A 20878-nucleotide genomic window follows, 5' to 3' on the forward strand; every position below is an offset into this window, starting at 1 on the left:
TTCTCTTAGGTGAGATGTAATCCCTGTAAGTCCCAGTAATACTGTTTCTAAGTGCTTGGAGATAATGTTTAATTTCATTACATCTGCTTATTTTCTACATTTGGTTTCAAGTGGACATTTCCTATTGGGCAGGGCTTTGAGCAACCTGATCTGGTAAAAGGCATCCCCACCCATGGTGGGGAGGCTGTCTAGGTGATCTTTGAAGGTCCCTTCTGACCTAAAGAATTCTGTGATTTTTGCTTCAATTCTTAGGTGGTGAATTTGGATAAATTTTAAGAGATTCATAGCATAACACAGTTCATTTTAAAACTAAAGAGCAATAGCAAGGGTGATGTTCCATTTATTTGTGTATACTTTATGCACAGTGTCTATAACAGCAAAATAAAAAATTAATGACAAATTAAGACTAACTGAAATTAACAGCTGTAAAGAAAAAAGACATCAAAACTCCAGGGAAAAAAACCAATGCACTAAGATTGCCTCGTATACCAAACAAATATTATGCTGTGACATGATTACCATTGCAGAATTTTTTTTTCACTGTATGTTTCTGCTTTATGTCATGCTATTTTATATTTCTTTCATTCCTTCTTAGTATCTGAAAAATACACTCTTAGGAAAACTGTAACAAAAACATTAAGTGTTTTGAGTGGGATAGAGGAAAAGCACTTTTTTCCTTCACAAGAAAGCAAGTCTTACATTCCATCTTCTCTCACTACTGCTAAACAAACGAGTTTTCAAGGCCTGGGTAGATAATACTGAAGAAGTCTACGGCCATTCCCCATTTCCAGACTTAGAAATTTGTGTCACTAGCTCCCATATTGTCTTGATTGGGATGATTATTTTTGAATATTGACTCAACTCTTTTTGTTTTTTTTTTTTTTTAATTTAAACTCTTGCCTCAGTGTTACACAGATGGGTTTTACTTACCCCATGTGCTACAGGTCAAAGGTAGCCCACTCAATAATTGTGGCATTCCTGCAAATGGGATAAAACAATGAACCATGCTGATTCCAGGCAGCTCAAGATACAATTCAGTCTTGACCTCATCATGAGCACTCTGGTGAACAAATGACATGAACAGCATTCTTAAATTGAAGCTTATAGGTTGACTGAATTAGGACTATTCAGCTGTCTGAACTGGATGTCAGACTAGACATGGCAAATTCACCCCTATGGTCGCAAACCCAGGGCATACTAAACCAGAGAAACTATGTGATACACCTAGATTAATTACCACTTGAAGAGAAAATTCACAGTAATAGGATCTTCAGACACAGACCATGCTGAGGTAACCCCAGCATCATGGCCTGAGAGTGGTTGAGAAGTACAGAGGCAAAGTAATTTTTGGGTGGTGGGATTAGAGGTTCATGGTTCCCACTTACTGAGATTAGAGGTTCGCTAACAGAGTAAATTCTGTAATCATGACATCAGATCATGACTATAGGAAAAGATTTCCATATCAAGCATAATTACTGTTAGAAAGTTACATTGATTTACTCCATTAATAGTCTTCCCAATCTATCTACACTGTAGCATTTGTTAGCCATTTGGATACAGGCCACCCTCCACATGTACAACTGTCAAAAAAAAAAAGACATACAAATTAAGCAGTACTGGCTTCTATTTCTATTTATTTTACTACTTCTATTCCTTGGGCTATAGAGAATGTTATCAGATTTTATCTTATTTTTTAAAAGTGAACAAAATAACTTTTGGAAATTTATTTGGAAAAGCAGGAAGATGATCTACCTAAATGATAAAAATAGTTTCCCTGCATTGTTTAATTTGTCATATGCTCAGGGATCTGTATCCTGTCTTGCAAAACACGCAACTTTTTTACCAAACTTACTAGCAAAGTGGAATATAGTGGAATGTCTTTAAGAAGACAGAAGACAAGAAGTCAAAAAGAGAAGCATACTGCTGTCTTCTTCATGCAGTGTTAGTATCAGTCACAACAGCAAATCATAAGAACAAACAAGGGGCTGTTTTCTGAAACTTATTGCTCATAAAGATGAGATATGATCTTTGGTAATATTCAGATCCATGCTCAAATCTCAGCTCTATGCGTTACACCTTAATCTGGCCTACAGCCCTTTTGTGGCACTTTCTCTGTCTGAGAAACAGTCCAGAGAAGTCACACAGTATGGCAGAAAAAAGTTCCAAGCCCCAAGGAGAAAACAACACGAGACAGATCAATACGAGCCTTACTTATCACTTACCACAGGAAGCTCAACATGAACACAAAGAATTCATGAATGCCCTGAAAAGTTGTTTTGCTCCAATGGAGTCCTTGACATGTGATTAAGCTGAGCACTTAGTTTGAAAATTGCTCTCACCTATTCCCTCTTGATAATCTAGAGGTATGAAAAAACACAGATTTGGAGTGATGCCAAACTGTGAGCACTGCTTTGAGTTTTGAAGGCTGGGAATATGACAAGGGTTTGTACAAGACAAGGGTTTGTGCAGATTGGTGCCTCACTCAAGCCATATCTGATTTTGACTGAAATGAAGAAAGGAGATGAGACTGAAATGTAACTGTAATAGGGAAGAATTAGAAACATCATTAGCAGGCCATATACAGCCAGCGACACAAATGCTGTAGGAAAACTTCTCAGGGCAGAGAGCCACAAAAGGTTAAAAAAAGCTTGAAAAGTCTTAGTATACATCAATGGGAAAACACTACAATTATGGGCCATAAAAAATTCTGTCCTAAAGGTTTATAAACTGAGCATTTGAAAAAGGAGTTCACAACACAAAGCAATTTCAAGTCTCAGCAAAAAAAAAATTAACCTATATATTTTTTTTTCCTTTTCTGTTGTTTTTAAGGTGACATCCCTATGGAGTCATGTATATATGTGAAATATCACAAAATTAAAATTTGATGCCAACATACCTTTCCTCAAACATAAGCTGCCTCAAACAACTACGGAAAACAACTTTTCCCAATATTTTGTAATTTCTATTATTAAAGCAGAAAGGATCAGACTCATGTGCCTGAGTACCTCACCATGTTTACAGCCTGTAAGCATTCAACAAGTACATTGGTTGAGGAAATTGAGAAGACTCTTGTAACGTTGGTGGAGACTCGATTTCTACATTTATAATGGACATGCCTGGATGGATCATACTAAAGCTATTAATCCTTTTATAGCCCTCTGACTTTTGTACCATGGTTATGCTAATGTTAAAAACCTTGCAAAACTGACCCTTTCTTGGGGTTTTCATTCTAATGTTACTTGGAAATGCACATGAATAGGAGACACATTTTGTGCCAAAAGTTCATGTAATCCCTTATGAGGAGCAGATGCAATGTAGCCTCCAGCCAAAACAGGATCTTTGTTATTATCCAAATGACCATATTTTGTTCACAGTGGTTATGAACAAAGACAAAGCACAGGGATAAAGGCATGATTAAGAATATAATGTCATAACAATAGTATGGTTAATTTTAATATTTTCCTTCATTTCTGCTGTCTCTCTGTCCCAACTTTGAGAATACCATAGCATCTCTTGCTACATAAGGAGATACTTTGTTGGAAATAAATGCATGAGAGAGTGTGTTCTGAATTTGAGGGTCTGTCCCAGATTCTGATGACATTAAAAAGCACCATAAAAAGACTTTTGAAAACTCACTTGAATGTTGAAATTTCTGACAAGAAAAAGAACTCCTTCTTTTGAGACTAGCCAGAAGGCTCCTACCTGCACATAGGAACGCTTTTAAAGATTAATAGTCCAGTTTAAGCAACTGCTGTTGTGTTCTCTGCTTTGCTTGCTTGAAGCAAAGCAGTAGTTGATGATATCGCCAGCTCCTGTTTTATGGCAAATCTGGTCATGTTTAGCATTTTTGCTAAAGCCTCCATTCTCAGGGACATGAAATAACAATAAGAAGTTGGTCTTGTTACAAGAAAGAGAGCTGAAGAGGAAAGCTTCAAAAATTATGAACCCTGCTGCTAGGCACTTCCAGTCTGTGCCATAATTTGCATTACTTGCTGCTCTTTCTCAAAGCTGGGCTCCTGGAATCTAGATGGGAGAGTTCAGTATCACAAATTAGATCAGAACATTATGTGCCATAGTCCCCCATCTTGGATAATCATGGATCCACCAGGGTATAGGAAAGGGCCAACGGTTTTTTAACTGTTTGATCAAGGAGAATGACCCAAGTGAACCCTAAAACCTTAGATGAGGTAATAAAGAATACCTAATTTGGTTGATATATAAATCAAACTTCATGATTTCATGGCACTTTTGTCAGGAGATCCAACTTTTTATTTTTGAGTGTGTGCAAAGGGCAACCAGAAAGATATGCTAATTCAATACATCTTTAGAGTGAGCTATACAGTTCATTGAATAAGACTGTCTGCCACTAACAAACAGATTGCCAAGAAGTTAGTGTCTACACTGAAGACTCAGAATAAAAAATGAGACAGGAAACAATGAGTAGTAGAAGTGTATTGAATTGCTAACGCTCTGTTTTCTTATTGCTTTCATTTCAGTGAAGCACAAGATGCTCTCAGAAACATACACTTCATGACACTTTCATTTCTATATTTCTTTTCTGTGATATCAGGTCATATTTTTGCCAATCCCTCAAGTTTTGTGGTGCTGTTTGCCAATGACCTTGGCTTTAGCAAAGCAATCCTTTTAGCAGACCAATCCTTTTATCACAGGCTTCGTTTGCATTTTGCTGGAGCAATGACAGTCTCCAAAATGAATTTGATAACTAATTTTTAAACAGTAAATACAGCCCCTATAGAAACTTTAAGGTTAGATGATGAAATTTAAAATCCTCCCTTTCCTAGAAGTGAAGTACCAATGACAATAGAAAAGAGAATCTGCTGTAGCTGAACTCAATGTGATTTATTTAATTATTCATTTCACATTGACTACAGGCATTAGTCCACATTTTAGGCTCCTTGAAACATTTTATGCATTTATATAAATATATAAATATATGCATATATGCAAACGTTGTGTTTTATTTATGTATGCATGTGTGGTGGTTTGGGCTAGGCCTTCCTTGGTGACTAGTTTGTAACCAAGGAAGGGTCCAGATTTACCCAGCATTCCCTACGATTTTTACGTAAACCAGACTATAAGAAGAAAGGAGGGAAGGCCTTCGCTCTCTTTCCTTCCGGCGGCTTGGAGGTGCAGGTTCCCTGCTGTTGAGTCTGTCATGTCGGGGAGCGAGGCCTGGTAAGGCCTTGTCGACCTTGGGAGGCGGAGGTTGCCGGCGATCGTTCCGGAGCGACTCTCGGTTGTCCCAAGGAGAGTGGTGGGATATTTCTTTGCTAACTCTTTAGTTACTAGATCTCGGGCTACTGATTGGGATATATATATATTTTATTTTGGTTTTGTTCTCTTTCCCTTCCCCCTTCCCTTTCCCTTGTGAAATTGTACATATTTTAATTGTATATAATTGTAATATAAGTGTAAATATATTTATATATATCACTTTAGCTGTCTCTCTCTCGTTTCGGGTTTTCTTGGTTGTTTTTCTCCCTCTTCTCCCTGAGGTTTGGGGGGGGAAACTCTTGTGGTAAGGTTTGGAGACTTGGCAGGGAGCCAGTTTCAAACCATATCAACATGATATTTATATATTTACATATTTATATTTTTCTGTCCCATTTAATGACTCAGCAGTGCTTTCCTGAGAACAAGTACCAGCTGTGGTCAAAAAAGGCAGCCTTACCAATCTCTTTCAGCAATGCATTGTACCTGGCCTTAATGAGATTAATTCAATTTGCAGCCTAATCCACCTACAAACCTCAATAATTCTCACAGATTTTCACACAAAAGAGAGTTTTGATTTGTTTTCTCCAGTAATTTTGAGATTTTCAGAGAACAATTTCAGGAACAAAGATCTCTTTTTCTCTGATATACTGTATCTATGGTAAGTCTGCACCTATCATAATCAAACTTTTCAAATTCTTTTAATGAGATTAATAAAAAGGATCTGACAATGTTCAGTAACTTTTGGATGATTTCATGCTTGCCATGCCAAAGGAAATCAGTGAGGTGTTACGTCTAATTATATTTTTTTAATTCTGAAGAAATTTTTCACATCAGTGTGGTTGAATATGATCCCCAGAAATGTATTTTTAATTCAGGAGGTGACTATAAAAGGCTCTGCTAATAACTTCAAGTCTAGGTGGATAACTTAATGGTCCTATTAACAGATGTTATATAAATCTGGTCACTTTAGGAGATGAAACAAGTCACAGAGAAGCCTAACAATCCATTCACTCTTTAAAATCACAGACTTGTCTGCAATCCTTCATCAAGCAATTTTTAATATATTCTTTAATATAGCATATTGATATTTGAAATGATAGTTTCATTTTACTCTCAAATTTGAAATAATATTAACAGACAAAGGGAAGAATGATAAATGATTTATAGATAGACTGATAAAGTTGGGAATGCCAGCAGGACATAACAGTAAAAGGACAAGTAATCTTAACATCAGTTTACATATTTACTGAAAACAAAATCAAGACTAGTACATAAAGAGTTTCCTCATATATATATATATATATAAGAATGTTCAGTTTTCCTGACGGAAAAATATCAAAATATTGTCAATATGAGGCATTTTTCTATAAGCTTATGAGTATTTACAAAGTCCAATACTCTTTGGAAATAATTAGTCTTTACAATAAATAACAGCAATTACTAATATCACTAGCATTTTCGCTTTGTAAGTTTTTCCATTTTTAAAAATGGTTTTAAAAACAGTGATATAAGGATGTCAGTGTGACTCCAGAAGGCAGCTAAAATCCTGAGAAGCCTACAAAGTTGCTTTGACAAGCATGTGTGCACCTTGTTTAATTTTAACAAGCATCCCATTGACATAAGAGATCTACATATATTTGCTGGGTTAGGGTGAGTAAGAAAAGCAGTAAGAAATATATGAGGAAAAGGACAAGAAGGTATGAACATGTGGTTATATACTTACTAGCCTAAATATATACTTTCTGGACATAATACAGAATTTGTTTTCAGTATAGCATGTCCTATGAAGAGTTCTGTAGTGCACTGAGGCATAGAGGAAGGTTTCCTTGAACAAACATGGCATATTTTGCTATAAAGCTCTAGTTAAGCCTATGAAAATAGTCCACAGGTAAATGTAGTGGATGTTAGAATTTCAGGTGCAAATATTTTTGTTTTGAGAATATATATTTAAAGGTCCTTTCCAGTCTCTGGGTGAGGAAGAGGAACCTGAAGAGGGTAGATGTTATTTATGTTTGGTTTATTCCTCACATGTAGCCAGCTAATGTCTGTGTGCTTGTGCTGGTTTTGAATTGGATAAAGTTAATTTTCTTCAGAGTAGCTGGTATGGGGCTTTGTTTTGGATTTGTGCTGAATACAGTGATGATAACACAGAGAAGTTTTCATTATTGTTGAGCAGTACAAACCAAGTTCTTTTCTGCTCCTCACACCACTCCACCAGCAAGCAAGTTGGGGGTTGGAGCTGGAGTTGGAAGGGAACACAGCTGGGACAGCTGAAGTAGCTACGTGGTGCTTAGTTGCTAGCTGGAGCAACTAAGTTCCACGACAGTGCTAAATAGCAAAGATAAAGACAAATTCAGTGCTAAGCATGTCTGGGGGGAGACAGCAGGGAAATTTCAAGACGTGGAGACATTAAGTAGGATGGGACAAAGTTTCCTGCCTTTTATTGCTCCCTGGCCCTCGCAGACTTCCCCAGTGTTGCTCTTTCACTAATCGCCTGTTCTCCGAGCCGCAGACTGCGCAACAGTTTTGCTTCTTAAAGCACTGCTGAGGGCTGGCTGGATGAGAGGTGATGGGTCAGCTTTAATTGCTTGCTGACTGGGCACAGGCTGCATGGCTGTGGACATGAAAGCAGCACCAGCTCAGGTGAAAGCATCTGTGGGGAAGAACAGAAATCAGCCCTGCCCAGGAATGCTGCCTCAGCATCGTGTGTTTGGATGTTGCTTAACAGGGCTAGGGATCAGGAAACATGATGGGAAAAATCTCACCAAACACCAGTCCCTCTTGGTTCTTCTAGATAACTCTCATGTCTTCACATCTATAACACTGCAAGTCTTAATATCTACACGCTTGGTTTTAAATGTGAGTTGCAAATAGTGACATGGTCAAGCAGCCATTGGTACTTAGATCCTTAGGAACTTCAGACAGCTTTGAATTAGATCCCTTTCGATATAACCACGGGACAGGGAAGCACACAGCACTAAACCAGGAGGATCTGAAATGACAGGACAGCTACAGAGGCACATCAACATGCACACCTAAAACCAGATACACCGTCAGTGCCCTCCACTGAAATTTCCTGTCTGGAATCAAAACAGATTTTGCCAACTTGCTATTTTCTTTTTAAAAAATACAACTACCCATGCAAACACAAGGAGGGCATTAAGTCATTCGTATACTGTAACCAGGTATGCTTTTGCACAGCAGGCAGAACGTTGTGGGGAGGGAGTACTTAGTTGTGAAACAAGGTAAGCAAATACAGAAATCTGACCTTGGTACTTAGTAAAAGTACCTTTCAAAAACTGTAGCTGTTATTTCTGAATTTTTCCAACAAGAAAATGAATATTATACAGTAGAGACTTATGACCTGAACATGGAAAATTAAAATATCCTAATGAATGGAAAAAAAACCCCACCCAAACAAAAATCTTCTGAATGTTCATGTTCTGTTGAATTTTAAATGCATTCAAAATGAAGCAATTTTTCAGCTGAAAATGCACTTCCAAAGTAAAGGTACTAAACCCAGTAATTAAAAGACCGTATGTCTCAAGGTTTTTCTCTGAACAAGCTGGATTTCTATAAAATGCCTAATTTCTAAGAAAGTAAACAATTTTTTTCCCTGAAATAAAAACCATAAAACCTTATAAACTTTATGTACGGATTATATCTGTTGAATAAATTCTTCAGAGTCCTGTTCATAAAGGAAAAAGGAGAAAACATCTCTAAACAATGAGATTTTCTTATGCTCACTTTAAATGCTGTCACAGATGATTCTTTGGACTCTAAGATTCTTTTCATCTCTAAGAACTTTACTTGTGTGAATTATGCTCACTCATGAATGAAAAGAAAAAAATAACCAAAATCCAGACAAAACAAAAAATTCCTATTAACACAACATCAGTAAATCCTACAGAAGTAAAACACATATTGTCACAGCCAAAGCCTGGTCACAGAGTGGTAATATTTCAGCTAGACTGACAAAATTAAATTGGCATAACTTCCACCAATACAGAAACAATAATAATGTTATAAAGGCATTTTAACTGTCTTTCTTACTGCACTACAGTATGGAGAATAAACCATAACAGGATGAGGAAGTTTTGTAATAAAAAGAACAATAAAGACCCCTGTCTTGTCTATACCTTTTCAATGATTTAATTAAAACTAAAATGTAACCCCTAACCTGGTGTTCGGCCTGATAAACTGTAAGAGTAAATTACATTTGCAGACTAAATTACAACTGGCCACTCACTGAAGGTATGACTCAAAGTCCACTAAAGAATTCTTTTGCATATGGTACTTATAGACACTTTTAAGGACATGAGAAAGCCTGTTTGATCTATACCTAACAGCTTCACCAGATATACTAAATTCTGATACTGATGTATCAAGTTTCTGCAAACACTAAACAAACGACTGCAGACAAAATGCTCTGCTGAGCAAATCGACATCAAACATACTTTATGCAGACCTGTGTTTCAGGTCAACTGAGCATTTGTAGAACATTCCTAGTGAGAAATGTTGGACATATTTGTCTTAAGTGGCCAATACTCACAGGTGTATAAAAAATTAGATATGCTTTTTAGTCTTATCCTATCTGGTTTACATTTGGTTTCCTACAGAAAGAACACTCGTAGCATCTCAGTACATATCAGTGTCTGTTTCTCCATCCCCTTGGGGCACCTTAACACCTTTGCAAATGAAGAAAGGTCTCATCTATATTAACTTACCAAAAGATTTCATTAAAATAAGAAACTAGAAAGAGAAGAAGGACCCTAGGGAAAATTCATCTTTTTCTGATAAGAGAGAAACCACAAGAGAGACTGATGTCAAAGCACAAGCATAGAAAGAGGCATAATTACTTCTGCTGCTCATACAACCACTTACAGTGCATATTTACTAGGGTTTCAACAATGTGACCATTGCATGTTGTCAGGCAATGAAGTTTTGGGAGAATGGCCATCAGAAATTGTGAATTGTTATCAAATTGTAAAAATATATTATACCATTAAAAGGAGAATGAAAGAAAAAAAATTTGCTCCACTGGAATGGAGAGGCACAGACTGACCCCTTCTGCCTGCTGCATTCAGGCAGGATGTCTAGGGGTAGAAGAAGATCCTACAGATAGAAGAAGATCCTGTACAAGCAAGCTAAGTTGAAAAAAACCAGGCAGCTTGCATCAGGTGAGAGGTTTAAAATCCTAGAAACTGCTCCTGATTATCAAAGATCATGAGAGGAAGTACTCACTGGCCAACCTTGGTTGTTGCAATAAGAACGAGCAGCCAAAGAGCATGTTGTCATTGAGTTTTATGGGTAGAGAAGAACATTTGAAGGCTGGGCTGAAGAAGATTCCCAAAAATGGTGAGATAAGTAGTATTGAAAATAGGCAAAGGAGTTCCTCAGGTCGCAGCTCTTTTGTACATATTCCCAATCAAGAGCTATTGATAGTTCCTATTTCCCTTTTTTATGCTTAAAGACAGATGGGAAAAGTAACAAAAGTCCAGTCTAGGGTTTGGAAGGAAACATAGTTTAAAAAAGAAAAAGAAAAGTGGAAAAGCTGTGAATAGACAATTAGATACAAACAGGTGATCTAAAGAAGAGAAAAAGGGAAACTAGGAAACACACTCTCAAACATGTAAACAATAGTTGCTATTCTAAAGAGTATATGACTTCAATTTTAGATGAGAAAATAAAAAAAAATAATTGTCACAACAGAAGGAAAATCAAGAAGTTGCAGGTTGAGGAGGTATAAGGCAAAATCTAAAAAAACTAGATTGCTGGACTGTCATGACCTGAAGGAACTGATGAATGAGAAAAGAGAGAATGCACACAAGAAAATGGAAGTGCTTAGGTCTGATCTTATTGAGCTCAACATAACAGCAAACACCCTCCCCTGACCAGTTTGAAGCAGGGAAGTCATCAAAAGAGAGTTCCCAGTTTAACTCTTGTAATACTTGCTTTCAGTATAATTTCTTTCAATTCCTGACCATTACTTTTACATAAAGCCATGTATATTATCCTAAGGAAACCATCTGGGTCTTCTGTGTCACTATGTTTTTTAGATTTATGTCTTTTTGTAGCTGTTAATTCAGCAGATATGAATAATTTATTCTTTATTGTTCTATTTTCATAATATATTCTATTTTGCCTATTTTGATCTGTACAGAACACAGCTGCAAAAATTACATGAATCACATTTGGTGAAATGTTGTCTCACTGAACCCAACATATGTATTTTTGTTGATTCCACTGCAGTTAAAGTTTAATTCCAGCTGCACTACTTTTTTTTCTGTCTCTGCTTAAATTTTTCACACCCTATGTTGAAACTTTGTCCTTGTCTTCCAGACCTTACTCATCCCTAACTCAGCTGCCATGCTAGATTGGTATTCCTATCACAATCTTTGCTCCTTTAAATTTTGCCAAAGCCTAGGAGCTTTTTTCTGTGGTTTTTTTAATGCCTAAAGAAGTAAAGAATAAGTGAAAACAACTACTAACTACTAAACATAACAGTATATAAAAAATATTCTTCTGTAAATAAATCAGAGAATTTATTTCCTACCATGGTCCAGTATACAAACAAAATACATATCCATGGGAATTACTGTTCCAGAACACGACATGAGACTGTGGCAGTATGGAACAGTATCTCCTTTTATAATATAAGCAAACTCATCTGGAACACTCGGCTCTTTTTTAAAGTTATGAATAGTTACAAGCCCTTACACATTACATAAACAACAAAGGCAGAGAAAACATAATTCAAAACCTATACTACAGGGGGAAAAATAAGGTTATCTCTCTGGGACATTTCTTTTCCTCCCCCCGATAAATTAGATTCTCTGCTAGAGAAAATGGGCAATGAAATGCATTGATGTACCTTCACTGAAATGAATGGAGAAAAGAACATTTAGCTTACTAAGGAATTTGGTCTTGGGAATTTAGTAGTCAGGGAAGAACAGAAGTTAGGCATTGGCATTCCACCAGCTTGGGAAAGCCAATAGTAAGAGAAAAGAAAAACAGTTATGAAAACTGACAGCATCAGTTGAGTAATTAGAGTTTCTGCAGCTGCAAATTCTAGGCATTAATGCCATTGCCATTAATAGAGTAATTATTAAAATCTTAAAAATCTCTTGTGATGAGGTTTAATGTTGTACATTAGACTACCAGTCAGATAACTACCACTATCATATTTTACAGTATTGTCTATTGCTGCTAATAATTCCAGGTACCTGACCTGAAAAATAAAATGATGATAATATTATCTTCTTAATAGTTAATCCCTGCCATGTTCAGAGAAGTCTGTTTTCCTGTTTTTTTGCTTTCAACTTTCAGGATACTAGGGTGGATTCAGAGAAGTATTTTCACTAATTTATATAGTAAAATTAGTTGAAATTATGAAATGGTAAATATTGCAAATATTTATCCTATTTCAGTATTTGATTTTTTAAACTGTATAAAATGCTAAGTCTGAAATCATCCTAATATTGATTAATTAATCCAAGGTCATTGCAGCCTTGCAATTTCTAAGGTTCAGTTTTTATGTGCATATTGGCTGTCTAAGAAAGGGGGGAAGTAGCTCCAATTAAGGCTTATGCTTTTGCCAAATCTTGATGTCAGGCTAATTCAGATCAATCTTTTTGCATCTCCCTATTCCACCAGCTAAATAATCCTTCTTAATGGAATCTTTTGTACATAATGCACTTCTCAGGGTTTGGTTTTTATAAACTCTTAGTGTTGCAAACAAATGAGGTAGGTTTATGACACGAGTATCCTTGAAGGAAATCCTCAACCACTTATGTAAAGCAGGATTATATAGACTTTCTTTAAAGATGTTTTCAAAGAAGTACAATGAGGAGTGGCATCTGTCCCACCCTCTGTTTGCTTGTTCCTCCAGTTCTTCAGAAATATCTAAAAGTAGTACCTAACAAACACCATCTGTACTGACAGGAAAATCAGTAGGACATCACAAACAAAATGCTGGAGGCAATGTCATCATTAACATCTTCCTCCTCAGTTTAGGCATGATTTTTTTCCCTGAAGTACAAGGCAATGTAGAATTGATTAGCAGTACCAGCCAGGTAGGGAGATACCATAAGAACCAGCAGCAATCCCATAATTATTCCCATTGCATCACTTAGATGTCACAGTATAAGCCTAAGCTTCCAGTTTTCTAGTATGTGGTTTGTTGGCCCAAAGCAAAATTGTGCCATAGCAGTGAAAGAGCTCCTTTATTCTTTAAGAATGGCCACAGACTTCCAAGGAAGGGTAAAAGTGTACTGGAAAACACAGTGTTTGCCTCAGTGCTCTTCTATCAGTTTTTTATGCTCTCAGTCCATCATCCAGTGTTGACTTCAATGTTGCTACTGATAGTTCAAGAGAGAAAAAAGCATAAACACAGCAGCTAATGTTGAGAACCTCATTTTATAGTGATTTCTCTGGAAGTTTTCCCGGATTTCACATCTGCCACAGTCTACGTTTCAGGAAGTGGGTCTCACTGGAGATGCAGTGAGAACAGCCACACTTACAGTGGGTAGGCTGCTTTCCTTGACTTCATTTGAAATTTTGTGTCAGCTGCTTATCCTTAAAAAAAAAATCCAGCTAGCCAATGCAAGAAAGAACAATGTACTCTATAAAAGCCACAGATAGGTCACTTTCCAGTTCCCAATATTCCTGTGGCAATACCAGGAGCAGAGAAGGTGTAGAAACGTACCCCTGTCACAGAAAGATCTTTAACACAAATTAAGATGCTTTCTTTTGTTGTCTCAGTTCTGAAATATTTTTAGATGTTTCCCATGTTTCTGTCCTTAATATGGAAGTGATATGGAAGTGATAGTTAAGGTCAAGATGCAAAAAAACCAGTCCCTGACATTGATGCTTTGAGTATTTTTTCTGTATTACAAATATCAGATTCAATTTTATACTTTCATTCACAGGCTCACATGTGCTGATGAGGTTATTCAAGACAGCCCAAGGGCTATGTCTTGATTCATGTACCTTTTGTCCCTGGTAAAGCTTCAGCATGGTCATACAGTGTTGGACATTATTTTTTTTATATGTTTGAGATCTTTCTCCTATGCTGGTTCTGTGCTCTAAATGGTCCATTAGTCAGCAGTTACATCATATTTTTCATAGGTTTTCCTTTCATTTCCTTAAAGTCTTTCAGAAGATGCTCGAATATCTATGTGACCATAAATGCCCATATGTCTTGTTCTCAACAGGCAAAAGAGAAAAAACAAAAACAAAGAGAAAATAAAATAAAAAAAAAAAAAACAAGGAAAAAAAAAGCTACCATTAGTTCAAGGATTAAGAAGGGGGAAAAAAATCTACATCCCTTAATTCAGCTGAAGGAGAACTGATTGCTGATGATATAGACTGGGGGACAAAAAGATTATTTGTTACCTGCTGAAGATGGAATTATGATAGTAGAGCCAGGGACAAGAGTTACTGCTTGTTAAAGCAATTTCCCTTAGTTCAGAGGATTGTACAGACAGTGAAACTGGGTAGAACAGAAAGAGCTATTTGAATGGATGACCTGGGAGTAAAGTGTGAACTGTTCTTCCTATGATTTGTCATAAAAGTGATCAGCTCCTATAATAACTGAGCCTTCTCCAATTAGAAGGTCTCCCCCAGGGTACAAAATTTAGTGACAACAAGCAAGAAATAACCAGCATTACTGCTAGGGAACAGCCCCACCATCTGACTCAAACTTTGGTTTTCCAATTACTATATATCAAACAAATAGCCATTTTTAAAGATTTAAATTAATATTTAAATGGAAGGATGAACTGACACAGGTTTCCATTATTTTCCCTTGATAATAATCTTTTTTTTCTTTAAATAAAGAAAACAGAGGAAGATTTTTATGGAGGATAACAAATTCGGAGTCAGTTAATAGCAAGGAGAGTGACAAAAAAAGGATCTTAAGCATCTTAGAGGCAAGAGAGATAAAAAGAGAATTTTGTCTTTTTTATCAGTTCATTAGTTAAAGCTTATGTTCAATTTTACTAATTCTTACTACTTATTAGATGAATCCAATTTGTAGAGCCATGCAGCCCATTCACTACTTATCTGAAGTATTTCAATGGCACACAGTAGGAGTTTTTTTACAATATATTAAAGGAAACTAATGAATAGACTCTCAGGAGAAGAGATCAATCTCACCTACCTTCAGTAGGTCTAAAATGTCTAAAAGTTAAGTGCCTATTTCACCCAATTGTCTATCCCTCCTGGAAAGAGAGATGTACCTCTAAAGGGCAGTTGTTCTTACAAATGGGTATTTAAAAGTAGTGTGACAGGTCTCTGGAGGATATCTCCCTCTTTCTGTTGAGGGTGGAAGGAGCCCACATAATCAACTTAGACTAGTTTGAGATGATTAATCCTCCAAAGTGTTTTGAAATGTAAATCAAGACTTTAAATCCAGCAGACAGGATCTGTGCTAGATGCATTTACTTAATAAATGTCATTTTTTCCCCATCATTTAGAAGCACTGATGAGGCTAAAACCATTTATATGTATAAGTTGCTTTCAAATCCTGAAAGATGATGTATAATAAGGTGACTACTTCATATTTTTAAATAACATGCTGAAAAGTTGAAATATAGTCATTTAAAACACAGGCAACAGCTTGGCTTTCTTTAAATGCAGTAATCATACCAATAAATTATATTAGTAATTACTAATAATAATATATTCCTTTAATAAACCAGTTCAATCCAAGTTGACATTTCTATATTTTTATTTTAGTGTGAAAAACTAATCCAATTTCCAGCTATAAATAACGCTGTTATGAGCTCTTTGGATTTTGAAAAATGTTGAAAAGTAGAGGATAAAGGAGAAGAGAAATAAAATTATTAAGGAACTGAAAAGGCTTTTTCAAGGGCCCAGTAGAGTTGCTGGACAGGCTTAAACAATTTAGGTACCAGATATTCCAAAACAGGACAATATGTTCAAGTGAATAAACTGGATTTGGACATTTCACAGGAGCCTAATGGGGTCCTAAGAAGAAAGACAATGGATGTAGCCATGTGGGCATCAGTCTCTTCTCCCAGGCAACCAGCAGTAGGACAAGAGGGTATGGTCTTAAGCTGTGCCAGGGGAAGTTTAGGCTGGATATTAGGAAGAAATATTTTACAGAGAGCGTAATCAGATATTGGAATGGGCTGCCCAGGGAAGTGGTGGATTCACCGCCTCTGGAAGTTTTTAAGATGAGACTGGATGTGGCACTTAGTGCCATGGTCTAGTAACCACGGCAGTGTTGGATCAAGGGTGGGACTTAGGGTTGATTCTACGATTCTGTGTTTGGGAGCATGGCAAGGGCAACTTGCTGGGCAGACTTACAAGTCTGCAAGTCCTCCATCCACGTTGTTCTCAATAGTAACTACTGAAGACTGGGTTAATTTGTTAACCCAGTGAACTTGATAACATGTTTACTGGGAGAGTAAATGCTGAAAAAAACATGGAAATGTCATGTTCTTCAAGCCTCTCCTGTAAGAGAATTTTTGTAATCCACCTTCACACAGAAAGAGCAAATAGGTCTTACAGACCCTAAATTATGTGGTATTGTGGCATTGCTGTCCTTCTGTGGAAGTGTCCAAAACATCTCCAGTTTTCAATTTAGAGCTGGTCCAGCATTAAACTCCAGTTGCTTTCAGACTGTTCCATTGGACTGTCATTCCTCTTATCTAACATCATCTCTGTTGCTTTCCATATATACTTTACTTCTCCTGGTGTATAAGACATTTTAAGCCTGGAATCTCTGCTGTCCCAGAAGGATTTTCTGGAAGGACAGAATACTTTCTTCATAACTTACATACATTTATATTTGTATCACATGTAGAAAAATAAAATATAATTTTTTGTGTACTCACAATTTATCAGTATCTCTAAATAACCATTTCATAATTTTTCGATTCCTTCCAAACTACAAAATGTAAAAGTAACCTGTGCTCCCTAAGTAGACAGGAGTACAAAAATCAGTGTACTTCTAGAATGACTTGGCATTTTGCAGGAAATAACTTATGCTGCTTTTATCAAACTGAAAAGAACCTTTCCTCAGGGGTGCATAATCCTTTCTGCTCCTTGCCTTATAATAAAATAGATTTATCACTAACCTTCTTTTCTGAATAAAATTTTGCAGACCTACTACATGTAGGTTTTAAACCAAATCTGCAAAGATATTGCTTTCCATTTTTTTCCAGCAAAAAAATCTTAATGCTTTCATGAAGTTGCTTCCTACAATTCCTTTTTGTACAGTTTTCAGGCACAGAAATCACACCATTAATCTCCATAAAAGCGAAAAAAATAGAAAATTCCAGCAGCCAATATTCTGTGTGTCTATTTTAATAGTTACAGTTACTCTTGCAAGTAGAGTGCCTGAATTCTGCACTTACTGCCAGTTGCAGAATTGTGTTAAATATGAAAGAACAAACCCAAACAATACTCCCTGTCTAAGAGTCAGCAATTTTGTCAGTGAACAGGAGGCAGCAGATAATGCTAAGCAATATCAATGACAGTTCATTCAAGTCCAGAGAGGAATTTGAGTTCAAAGAATGTGCTGCACAGAATAAATACATGATAGAAAAAAATCTCAAACACTCCTTTAAAAATGGCATGAAAATAGATTATTCAATAATTCACTACATTTTTTCCACTACCTTTTCATCACTTATAGCTTAAAATTTCTAGTCAAATTTGCAGAATAAATAAGGAAAACAATATTATTTTTTTCTAATGCGATGTAATCCTTTTCACATATGTAATTTGAAAGCAAACTGGGTTAGCAAATTTAGGTTATCCAATAGTCAAACATCAGCTTTACTGCATTCAGAAATAGTCAGAAATATCTGTGAAACCGAATCAAACAAAATTAATGGTTTCTCTGAACAGCATCCAGCCTTATCTGCATAGGGAAAGATACAGACATGAATCTGGCAGAATGGCTGCTCTCTTGTAGTAAAAAGTCACATTTTCCTAAGATAATAAGGCTATGACCAATATTTGTCCTCATGGAAAAGGTTGCCATGGAAGAAAAAATGTTAAGAAAATTAATTACACTAAGATAACTGAATTATTTTTGCAAAGATGCAAGTTTCAAGAAAGTAAAGACAAAAAGTTCTCATGCATACATGAAAAGAAAGATATGATGTAGGGTTGTGTGTAGTCTATTGAATCCAGCTTATGGGTATGAAATTGAAATGCAAGAGCTATGAAATTGCTTCAGATTAAGTGACATATGTGGCCAGAGAAATAGTGTATTTGATTTCTCTACCACACTGGAGTCCAGGCTCAGGACAAAACCAGAAATAAATGTGCTTACTTCCTCCTGTGATTTATTAAAAAATATCAAAATCTTAACAGTTTTCCAAGTAATTTTTTTTAAATAAAACAAACAAACAAAAAGAATTCTCAGTTCATAACAGTTTGTTGTGTCCCACAGTCTTTAATTTGCTGGTTTTTCCTGACAGCAAGCATCTGTGTTGACCATGTTGTGTTTGGTAAAAAGGCACAAATTGAGGTAGAACCCCTACGAAAACTAAATCCTTCAATATGTTCATGAATAAAATAGGAAAATATACATTGTGCACTTATATATTATCTCTTCCTTGACTGTCTGTAGTGAAGCAAACCCAAAACAGGAGTTCCTCCCTGAGGAAGATGGACTGGAGCTTGTCTATGATTATAGTCAGGATGAGAATTTGACCTTCTAGCTATGTTTAAAAAAAACTTTGGAAAACCTGCCCTTCATTGCCTGTCATCAAACTTAACTTTGTACAAAATGCACAAACAATACTGCCTCTTTCTGTGTGGATGTATTTTGCCTAACCACAAAATACAATGCCTGTTTTTAACAAATAACTTTTGCAGTACCAGCAGGAATTTTGAAATAGAGGAAAAGCAACTCTGACATCAAACACCAACTGATATGTCCTTTATCTCCATATAAATAATGGTGTAACTCCTTTTGGATGACAAATGACTGAATGAACACACTAGCTGTAAAGATTTGCCAGCAGACCTGTTTTTTGAGATCCACAGAGTGATGGAAAATGCCATCTTCAAGTAATCAGGTATATTTTGAAGCTACCAGCAGCATCTTTATATAATCAACACTGGCAAAGATGACATTTATGTAAATTACTTTCTAAATGGCTATTGCAATAAGTAAGTGCTGAACTAAATTTCAGAGAAATTATGGCTCTAATTTACAGCACTTGGGAGAATTTTCCTTATCTAATTTTTTTCAATGCATCTGTAAACATGAAAAAAACCCCTTTTATAATTCTATGAGAAATGCTTTATACATCCTAAGGAATTAACCATTTCTGCAGAACATCTGTCAGACAAATTTGAAATAATCCTGCTTTTAGTGTCTAACTATCAAGCAACTTGCAGATCTCACAAAAATGGTGACTTTTAGAATACAGGAAAAAAAAGAAAGGATAATTATGTACTGCTAAGGATACTGTGTCATCAGTTTTTACAGTATAATTAGGAAGATATTACATTATTCTATAGAAAAATAAGAGCTGACAAGCAGTGAGGCTACATAATTAGGACACCACACCAGTGTTGATGTCATATGTAAGGCCAAAGAGCAAATAATTTCCTCTTCCAGAAAGATGCACTCCCATTGTGCTGTTGCTGATCTGAAATAGGAGTTATGTGTAATGAGGGACACTAGATTCAGGTGTCACTAGCAAAGCTATGACTTTTGATACCATTTTGAGCACCTAAGAACATTGTGAGGGAGAAATATACCAAATGCTTCACAGACAGAACCACATACAGGAAGGGAATGCAAAGTTCTTTTCGAGCACCTCAAACTAGTTCTTAGTTTCTAGTTACCCAAATCTTTATCATTCATTCCATGACTAAATAACTCCTTGTAATTAGGAGTTATACTGAAACACTGAAAACATTCTGAAACACTGAAAAATTTGGCAGACAGCTGAAGAAGGTGTGGTTCTAAGTCATTCAGATCCCCTCTCTGTGACTCTGATGTCTCTTAACTTAAAAAAGAAGCCAAAACCAAACTAAAAAAAAAAAAAATAATTTCCAAACTAACTTTCTAACTAACCATGGGATTTTTAGTTCAAAAAGGTCCACATGATTATCTTTCAACCTATTCCCATATCTATCCACAAAATTCTTCCCAGAGCTTTGTAAAAATGTAAGATCTGCAGTACAAAAGACCAAACCTGGCAAAAATATAACTTAGTTACTCTGATTTCATCATGGCGCTGACATAATTGAATGTATAGATCTACTTCAAGAAATTGCCTTGTATCCAGATCCCTTCATTTTGTGCTTTCATGGAGGATTTTCCAAATCAAAATTAGGAGTTTTACAATGCCATATATGTGCTGTTCCTCTAGAGCACATTTCTTTTTTTTTGTGGATTTGTTGGGAGTTTTTTTAGACTGTGTTATCAGAGCATCTTTCATTGTGTAATAGCTAACACAGTCAACATTTTTTCCAATACAGTTTTGTCCATTTTTCTTTTCTTACAGTTCTTTGGGAAAAACTGCTTGATTCTGGGTGCATACTGGCAAAGAAAGGATCAAAGCTCTGTCCCTCTCATGCCTCCCATCTCTGAAACAGAGATGAAGAATTATAAAGCCAAGAGCAATCTATTTTATTTTATTGT

At 36.1% G+C, this 20878-nt stretch overlaps 1 protein-coding gene across 2 annotated transcripts in view; it reads right to left on the reverse strand.

The window, feature by feature from the left end:
• NKAIN3 (sodium/potassium transporting ATPase interacting 3) overlaps positions 1-20878 on the reverse strand; it is a 354927-nt gene that overhangs the window by 90042 nt on the left and 244007 nt on the right. The gene's annotated exons all lie outside the window — the stretch shown is intronic.

This window comes from Chiroxiphia lanceolata, chromosome 1 (genome assembly GCF_009829145.1).
Source record: "Chiroxiphia lanceolata isolate bChiLan1 chromosome 1, bChiLan1.pri, whole genome shotgun sequence".
NCBI classification, from domain to species: Eukaryota; Metazoa; Chordata; class Aves; order Passeriformes; family Pipridae; genus Chiroxiphia; species Chiroxiphia lanceolata.